Below are 9,924 nucleotides of genomic sequence, written 5' to 3' on the forward strand. Positions count from 1 at the left end.
GAAAGGGAATAGGTCGATGGTTGTTAGGAAATGGGAAGAGAAAGAGTGAATAGTTTACCTTTGGCTAAGGTCAACATATCCTTTGGTGGGGAAATGCCCTTTTGCCTTTAGTTCTTCTTCCTTTTCACAACTAAACCCATGAGCTATTTGATTCAAATTTTAGTGAGTTGAGTCCAAGTAAGGTGTGTCACATACTTAATTTATTTTAGGTTTCACCCACTTTGCATAATTGCACTTTTGCCCCAAGACTTTTAATATTTGTATTTTTATCCCGAAAAGTATCTCAAACTAAATTTTGACTTTTTAATCTAATTAACCCTCCAATTACACATTAATCCCTAATTAATATAATTTAATTATTTAAATTATTATAATCATCACCACCCACTAGCCATTAACCACCAATATTATCATTCAATTTAAAATTATTTTTAAATATTTATTTGGTGAAGATAAAAAAAATATTTTGAAAATATTTGAAGTATTTTATGTAATTTAATTATGACTTCAATTTTTTTCTAATAATTTAAAATAAAAACTAGCGTATAAATAAACTAAAAAAACAATTCATAAATTAATTTTAGAAAGTTGGATAAAAAATTATATTATAAAGGGTATTAAAAATCTGTATACCCTAGAGGTATAATATGTCATATGTGATTTACATGACATGGATAATTCACTGGCATAAAAAAAAAACCATAGTAGTTAACCAAGTCAAGAACTTAAGCCCAAATAAAATATTCATTAATGTTAACAGTGTAATCAATTGGTTTAATTAGGTACCCAGTTAATGACTTGATTCCCCAAAACCTGATGAGATTAGGGTTAAATTAACCTCCTGGACACATGGGAAAGAAAGAGCAAAACAAAAGATAAAGAAAAAGAAAACATCCATCCCTAGAAAGGAAGAAAATAAGCATATGCACTTTCTATTCTATTGATATATTCACAGGCCTTGATCAAATTCCCCATCAGTCTTACATTTTGAACTCACAAACTGTAAAAACAAGCTAACTAAAATTTCTGTCCATTGCAGTGTACCAAAACCTGATGATATTTCCAATTCAAGTCGTTAACCCTATTAAATTTCAAAGGCTATATTACAGAACTGAGCTTCCACCATTTCCCATATGCTTTTCCTCTTTCACAGCAATTTTACATGAAAAGACCATTGAGGGAGGCTCCTTGGTTTATCTCTTCGAACATGATCAATTCTTCCATCCACGTCCTTTCCACCAATCATATCAACATCCATATCAAGAAGCTCCATGCCACGTAAACTTTCAATAGCTTCATGAATTTTATTTGGGCGAAAGACTCCCCACAAGAAATATCCTGCATTTACTGCTGCAACAGTACCTATGCACACTAATTTATGTCATCTTCGTGAAGACACAAAAAGCAATAAAAAGCACCAATGTTTGAGCCCTCATAATAGAAATAATGGTATTGGAGAATCGACCCATGTATGGGTTCGATAGAGCTCGAAACAGATTAGTTGGGTAAGCAAAAAAAAAGAAAAAGCAATTATAAATGTTGATCTTTTGAAACCTGCTCTGCAATTTCAATGTCAACATCACCTTTATTCAAAACTAGTTGAGGCATAAAAAGCAAGAAAAAATTGAGAGAGATGAAAAAAAAAATGACAGAAGAAATAAATAAATGAATTAAAAAATTCAATATTCATGAATAGGGATTGTAGGTCAGGGGGTTATGAATGTGGCAGAGCAGAGCTAAGGCATGAAACTGTTAACGTACCCTTAGAATCCATATTAAGCTGATTTGAGGTGAATATCAACAACTCCACTCCATCAATAAAACTTCTCAGCATTGATTTTTCAGTATTCATAAACTTGAATATGCTATTTAAGCTCTTTCGGGACCTACACTCATTTGAGAACTTGAAGTAGCTTAAACAAAAAAATAACGGACTGGCACAAAAAAAAAAATAAAAAAAAATCATCAAAATAAGAAGCAAAAGCTGACCTTTCAGCGTTATCTGATGGAAAGAAATACAATGCAATATCTTGAAGACTGGGACAGTCATTTGGGAATACGTCAGTCAAGACATTCGATGCAGGAATCGGTTCCAGTTGAAGGACTGAGGGCATTTTACAAGAAAATTTGTATGATTTACTATTAACAATGCACGGAGGTTGGGCCTCAAACCCATCATAAAATTTGCCAGATCCAGCAGCTTGAAGAATTTGGAATCGACCCCTCGAAAATGGTCAACAGCAAATGAAGTTTCAGGTTAATAAAACTCTAAATTCCATGGAACTAAATGCATAGCATCAGCAGGTGTCATATGATACTTGCAATGCATTCATCAAGTGATTGACACCCTATCCCATAACCATAGCATCCTGTTCTAGGATATTGCTCAGCAAATGCAAAGATCGGATCCAAGAGAACAAGAATAAATTAGAATTGCTTTTATTCTGAAAAGAAAAGAAATAAACAAGATCTTGGCCATGGTCTCTTGACAGAAGCTGTTCTTGGGCAGCCATAAAGTACCAATTCAATAACAAATAACAAATTCAGCTTCTAAAAAAGAAAAAAAGAACGTAAATGTTAATTAATCCCAACTCTTACCAACACGCAAGAGGACAATGGTCCAGTAAAGTCTACCATGGAGTTTGAGAGGATAAAGTCTATGAAAAATAGGTCCCTATAGTTTAGCAATTGTTAACAGAATCTCAACAATGTTGGCAAGTAGGGACTTATTCAAAAAATTTAGAAGTCTAAGGACCCACATACAAACTTTAAACTTGAGGTACCTATTTGAAAAATTAGTGAAACTCTAAGGACCTATGATATGCCTTCAGCATATGGGTAAATTCAAGCCAAAAAGAGGATGATTATTGGTTAATCCTGAGTAAAAAAGCAATGTTTATTGTTGCTTTGCTGAAATTCCAAATCCAGGATTGTTCAACTGATTTTATGCTGATTTTGTAGGAAAAGCAGATGATCTGGAAGCAAAATGGAGAAATGTCAAAGTAAAAGTCCACGCCTATAGCGTGGAATTCACGTTGATGGCGTGAAACATCAGAGATTCCCACGCTTATAGCGTTGAATTCACACTGATGGCGTGAAACCATTCTTGCTCCCACGCTGATAGCGTGGAACTCACGCTAGTGGCGTCAAGGTTCAGAGTCAGCCACACTCTTAGCGTGAAACTGACGCTAAGAGCATCAGATTTCGAAATCACAGCCCGTGTTTCATAAGGGCATTTTTGGAAGATGAAGAAAAAGGATTATAAAAGGACGCTCAGCACAGAATTAGGTATTCTAGACCTAAGGAGACCGTCGTGCTTCAGAAGGAGAGCTCCGGAGAGAAATTCTTGATCTTCTTTATTCTTCCATCTACATTCTCAAGTAACATTGAATATTGAATTTATCAGCCATGATAATGGTTGGCTAAGTTTTCTTTATTGTAGTTAGGGTCACAAACCCTATGTGAACCCTTGTTACAACGGATTGGTTTATTTCTACTCGTTTATATATTTATCTTCATCTCTACTTTGTGCGTAATTTCTATTCTCTTTATTAGACTTGATCAATCTAATAGTTGATAATATTTTGAGGGTTCAGATCCTAAATAGGAATATTTGGGTTTTAATCTTGAAAGGGAGTATGATGACAATTGATATACGTACTAAGGATAGATGTATGTTAATTGCAGATGTTTTATTTATCGTATTCATTGCTTAATTTCATGAGGAATTACTAAGGGATTAGGGTTCCAATTGAAGTTAAAGGGTTAAATTACCAAGGGATTGGAATTCAACTAATTATTTTTAAGATGATATTTATTTGAGTATTTATATAAATGAGTAACTTAAATCAATCCAAAGTAAGAAGCGGGGATCATTCGGTGAGTGCACTCTAACTACAATTCTTTCTCTCAATTACAAAAATCCATCACTGTTTTCTTTCTTACAAGCAAAAATCAAAAAATACGTTTTTATTTTAGTTATTATTCTCAAATCCACAACAATTTTCACACACCTATTTGAACTCTTCAGTCTTAAAAGGTGCAATTATTTGATATACGATCACAATCCCTGTGGAGACGAACTTTTCTTATCATTATATTACTTGTGCGATCGGTATACTTGTCGGGAAGCATCAACCTACATAGTCGTTTAACCTACATCCTCGCCACATTTGATTTTAACAAAAATATCCATCCAAGTTTTGCAATTGTGATTGCTTTACTTTTTTAAAGCCCAATATGTCTGTATTAGTCATAGGGAATTAGTATTTACCACAGTAAAGGGAGGGATCAATATTTTTTTCCAAAAATAAATATTCAAAATCAAAGAAAAGATCATAAATATGTAAATGAATGTAAACATAAATAGTTTACATGCACCCATGTACATAATCATTTTCTGAGACCGCTTGAAAGATGTCATCCTAAATAGTAAATACATAAAACTGAAAGGAAAAGGTTCATTCTCACTACAGATTGGAATTAGCTGTGCATAACCAAGGGAAATAAAAGGAAAAAAAAAAAGTTATACATGACAAGGGAAGAGAGGTACACACCTCCAGGCAGGAATTGAAGAGGGTAAAAATTTACGATAATGCTTGAAGTTTTCCGGTATACACTGAAGGTTGCTTTTTTCAATATTAGATCTTTTACATTCAGCATCAGCACAAAGGATATCACCTAAAGATAAAAACAGAGCACAAGGAAAGAAAATGAAATAAGAGGTGATAGGTTGAAGACTCACAGGCTGCAAGTGACTAAAATCATATACATACTAAGATACACGTCTAATCTATATATACATATTGAGATGTTAATACCTAAGTAAATGCAGAAAAGAACAGAAGAAAGCAATAGACATAATACAAACATTTAAATTATAACAAGAAAAAGTGTCCTGCATTTTCTTGCAGATAAAGCTTCACAAGGTGCCCTTTTGTCTGCTTTTCTATGTGATGATCATGGTAAAGATTAAATCCCATAGCAAAGGCTTTAAACAGAAATCACCAACAAATCTCATGGTAATTTAAACATTTTTTTTTTTCAAACTAGTCTTACATATGGTTTACTATCACTGATAGTGTAAAATTCCTTTCCTAGGAAGTAAGGATACAAAATGGGACATGGATACAATACGACATGGAGATGCAGTGCAGCAAATTTTAGAAATTATAGGACACAATATGGCTAAGGTATGACATAAAATTAGAATAAATTTACCATAAAAGCACAAATCTCTAATTAAAAGAGAGAATCAATATTTTAGACTCATTAGTTCCTAAAGTCTAAAATTTTATCATTTATCAAATTATCATAGTATCTCCATTTGTATTCATATAAAAACTCAAAAAAGTAAAAGTAAAAAATTGCAAAATGTAGTTAACAGTATCCAAAATGTCAGTGAAGTGTCTGACATGTTGTCACGGATATAGTGACTATTTTGAAATGTACATGCTTCTTAGTTAATTGCGCTATCAGTTTTAGAGGATGAAAATTAAATCTACCTCACTAAATGTGTAACCTTATTAGAACAATATAGTCAAGTTATTAAACTTAAAATGTACGAAACTTCTGTTAAATTATATCATACAAATAAAAATGTTCCTAAACAGTGACTCTACGAAACTGACTTAACTGTTATCAGCAAGCACAAAGATTATGTTTCAAAGCACATGTATCATAAGCTTGAGTTTGTTTGGGTCTATGCATTATAGAATTGAATCAAAGACAGAAATTCTCACCTTTTGATACTGAGCCAGAAGCACGTTGATCATTCATTGAATTCTTGTGTACTCCACTAACTCTTGGAAGCTTCCCAAGTACCATAGGTGATACTCGAGGGTTTGATTTCGGTAGGAGGGAAGGAACCTTTGGAATAACATTTTTGGATCCGACAGGAGTCTTCCGGGCCGTCTGCAAAGTAGAATTTGCTCTTAGTTTGAAACGACACTTACCAGAAGAAAGTTTAATGGCTTCATCCTCAGGAAGGAACTTCACTTTCCCTGTTGGTGGCCTTTTAGAAACATGCAAACCAGAGTCCTGATTCACTTTACATGGTGAAGTTGTATCAATTTTGGGTTGGCAGGATTCACAAAGCCAATATTTAGGAACTTCTGTGACATTATTTCGACTGCAATAACTGAAATGGGACAGAAATTGCATTGATTCAGAACAAAAATCTATGCAGCCATTATATAGTAAAATCATCGGTCAAACAGCAAAACCAATAATTCGTCAGGTTATAAGAAAATGTCTGTTCCCAAATTAAATTGTAAATGTGCATTTTTTTTTAATCTTTCTTTAATCCTAACTCATCATGTTTCTTCTTTTATCCCGAAATAAAAGTTCTAGTGCATTTGATAGCAGAATGCACATATCGTTTACAAAAGAGAAGCCCTCAGAATTAATTTCTCAAGGTTTTCACCAAAAGTATATGAACCGAAAACCAACATCAAGTAATGATTTTTAGCATTGATAAGGTCTCTTTTAAAGAGATAAACAGAAAGAAAAAAAATAATTATGTCAGAAAAATCAATGCAGGAAAAGAAAGAATATAAGAAGAGAAAAGAAAAAAGGGAGATGATTACACATGTTCCCTAACCAAGTCGCATTCAGAGCAAATAACAATTGCTTCATCATAACCAACATCACCGCATATATCGCAAGGTTCAACCTGCAAGGAATAATAAAAACAGATAAATATCAACTACAAACAACAGATACGTTTCCAAGATGAAGTTTTTAACACAAAAATCTTCAAACCACACCTCTCTTCCCATATCACCAAAACCAAGAAACTATGTTCATAGAGAAAAAAAAAAAAAAAACTTCCCAAAACAGACACCACACACCCAAATGAAAATGAAAAAGAGAAGTTGGAGTCCAGAAATGAACACACTGAAACCAAAAATGAAAAGGTTTTTATTTATTGATTTATTTACCGCGAGAACTTGGCGTGGTTGCTGCATTGTGATTTGTGACAGTGCTACTCGTTGCTATGGAACTGAAGAGACCTTACTATAGTTGTGTATGTGTCAAGCTTCCTCTCTAAGTTTTCTTTTTCTCTTTTTCCTGTTTTGGGTTATGAGAGAAAATGAATTGAAAGATGAAGAAATTCGGAGAAAGTGACATTCAAGCACCTAAATAGGATAGTAATTGATCACCTTGAACTAGGAATAAGGGGCGTTGCTAGACGAGTGGTGGTATATGTATGTACATAATTATATATTGAGAGCACAATACTAATAGAGAAAATGTGTACTAATTATGCATTTTATCTCTTATTTATAGAGTTTATATATAAGTAATAGAATTTTGGATTTTAAGTGATTTTTTTGGGCCTTAGTCAATTTTCATAGCTATTGCTATCAACGATTCTTTCCTTCACACGTTAGTTTCTTTTTTCTATTACTGTTTTGATTTTCTAGATTATGGGCCATTTATACAGATCCATAACAATAATAAATTTTAAAAATTATTTAAAATAAGTAAATTATATATGGATAAAATATTTTTTTCAATCACTAGAAATAAGTTATTTTTATTGACTCTCAAAATTACGTGATTTTGAATTACGAAAAATATTTTCTTGATTTTAAAAAAATTAACAAATAGTGTTTTGATAAAATTTATATGATAAAAAAATAAATAAAATTACAAAAACACCATTTATTAATTCAAAATGATATAATTTCAAGAGTCATAAATTATTTCTGATGACAAGAAAAATACTTTACCTATAATATATATATAAAGGGACAAAAAAAACATTTTACCACGTTTTGGTAAAAGATATTTCAAAATGCCATATTCGTGAGCTGGTTCACGAGTCAGGAGTCTCAGGACCATGCAAACGAAACCTGCATCATTATCTTTTATTGGGCCACGTGGCAATGAAAACTTTAAATTAACACTAATTAATATTAATTATTTTTGTGATTAATACTCATTTCTTTTGTAACTCCCTGATACCGGAATTAATACTCATATCAGTTTTTGTTTTTATTAATATAATTGTGTAATACATATATAATTATTTAATGTTTTTATGAAAAAATAAAATTTGAATCCAATCTAATCCCGATTTACGGTAAAATTATCATTAACACAATTTTTCTGCTATAATAATACCGTGCAATTTATTTGGTTTACTTTTTTTGGTAAAATCTATAATGATCCGTATGGAGTGTTCGTGGTCTAGATTGAATCGGTTTTGGAAGCAAAATTCATCCGATCCAATCCTTTCGATTTAATCATATAATTATCAATTCGGTTTTAATTTTTTTTCAAATCCGATCCAATCCAATCATATTTTTTTCGTTTTGGATTGGATCGGTTTTCGGTTTTTTTGAAAATCCTAAAATTTATTTCATGATTATTGTGCAAATAACAACTTTTGTATATATTGGCTTCGTAAATTTTTTTTTTGAAATACAAAAGCATTAATAAATTATAATATAATTTTTTTTTTGACAATAAGATATGAAGCTCTACAAAGATAAAATTTTGTTGATGAGACGTGACTAGATTTTTTTTTGGGTTTAGTTGATTGGTTAATGGGTCTTGGGTTTAGAAATTTTTAGGCTATGATTAGGAAAAGACCCAAGTAGGTAGAGAGAAATTAATATATTGGATCGGTTTGGATTGGATCGGTTTTCATCAACCCATCCAAAAACCGATCCAATCCAATTAAAATTTGCAGTTTTTAATCGGTTTTCGGTTTTTCGGTTATCGGTTTTTCGGTTCAGTCACCGCGATTTGAATCGGTTTGGATCGGTTGATGAACACCCCTAATGATCAGTGGCGGAGCATGCTCCAATTTGAGCCTGTGCCAAAAAAAATTATATTTTTACTTTTTTTTTTAATTTTAGTTTGTTCATATTATAATATATTTACATAAAGAGAAAAATATTTGTCATTTTAAATGACACAAAGTTGTGTCATTTTTAATGAAACTACGTCGTTTTGGTGTATTTTTACATTCTCTCTCCTCTATTTTCTTTTTATTTCTAATTTTATAAATTAGAGAAAATGATAAAACACACCAAAACGACGTAGGTTCATTAAAAATGACACAACTTTGTGTCATTTAAAATAACAAACACTAAACCCATAAATTATATTAAAAACAAAGCACCTGAGCAGAACTATTATAATTTGATTAAATATTTTTTAATTTTAAATTTTTTTATACAAGTGAAAATTGAATATATAACATAATACAACTTATCCAAATCTTTCACCAAAAATATTTTAAGTTTTAAATATGGCCAAATTACAAATTGTAGCCCGGACCAAATTACAATTTTAACCTCAGTCAAATTATAATTAATTATGTAATTATATATAATAAATATAATTTGTTAATATTTAGCAGGGGCCGAGGTCACACCCAGGTTATACGTGGCTCCGCCATTGATAATTATGATATTATAATGAGTTTTGATCTAGACCTATTTTAGATGTTACGAAAGACCCAGTATAACAACAACTCGGCACAAGTACAAAAGTTTAAAGTAAATGCTTAACTCACAAGGAAATACGTTAGCAACGCGTGTATGTAATCTTTTGGTCTTGTAAATTAGACTTGTAAGTTCCAATTTTGGACGACCCATCGTAACAACTCGGCACAAGTAAAAAGGTCTAAAGTAACCACTTAACTCATAAGGAAATACGTTAGTAACGCGTGCATGTAATCTTGTGATCCCGTAAATCAAACTTCCAAGTCCCAATTTTGGAAGAGCCAATGCATTTACAACTCAGCACAAGTAAAAAGGTCTAAAGTAACGACTTAACACATAAGGAAATATGTCAGCAACGCGTGCATGTAATCCTGTGGTCCCGTGAATCAGACTTCTAGGTCCCAGTTTTGGAAGACCCAATGTTAATAACAACTCAGAAAAAGTAAAAAGATCTAAAGTAACG

This window comes from Gastrolobium bilobum, unplaced genomic scaffold (assembly GCF_033153095.1).
Source record: "Gastrolobium bilobum isolate Gb01-03AN ecotype WA unplaced genomic scaffold, APGP_CSIRO_Gbil_v1 utg1776, whole genome shotgun sequence".
Taxonomy (NCBI): Eukaryota; Viridiplantae; Streptophyta; class Magnoliopsida; order Fabales; family Fabaceae; genus Gastrolobium; species Gastrolobium bilobum.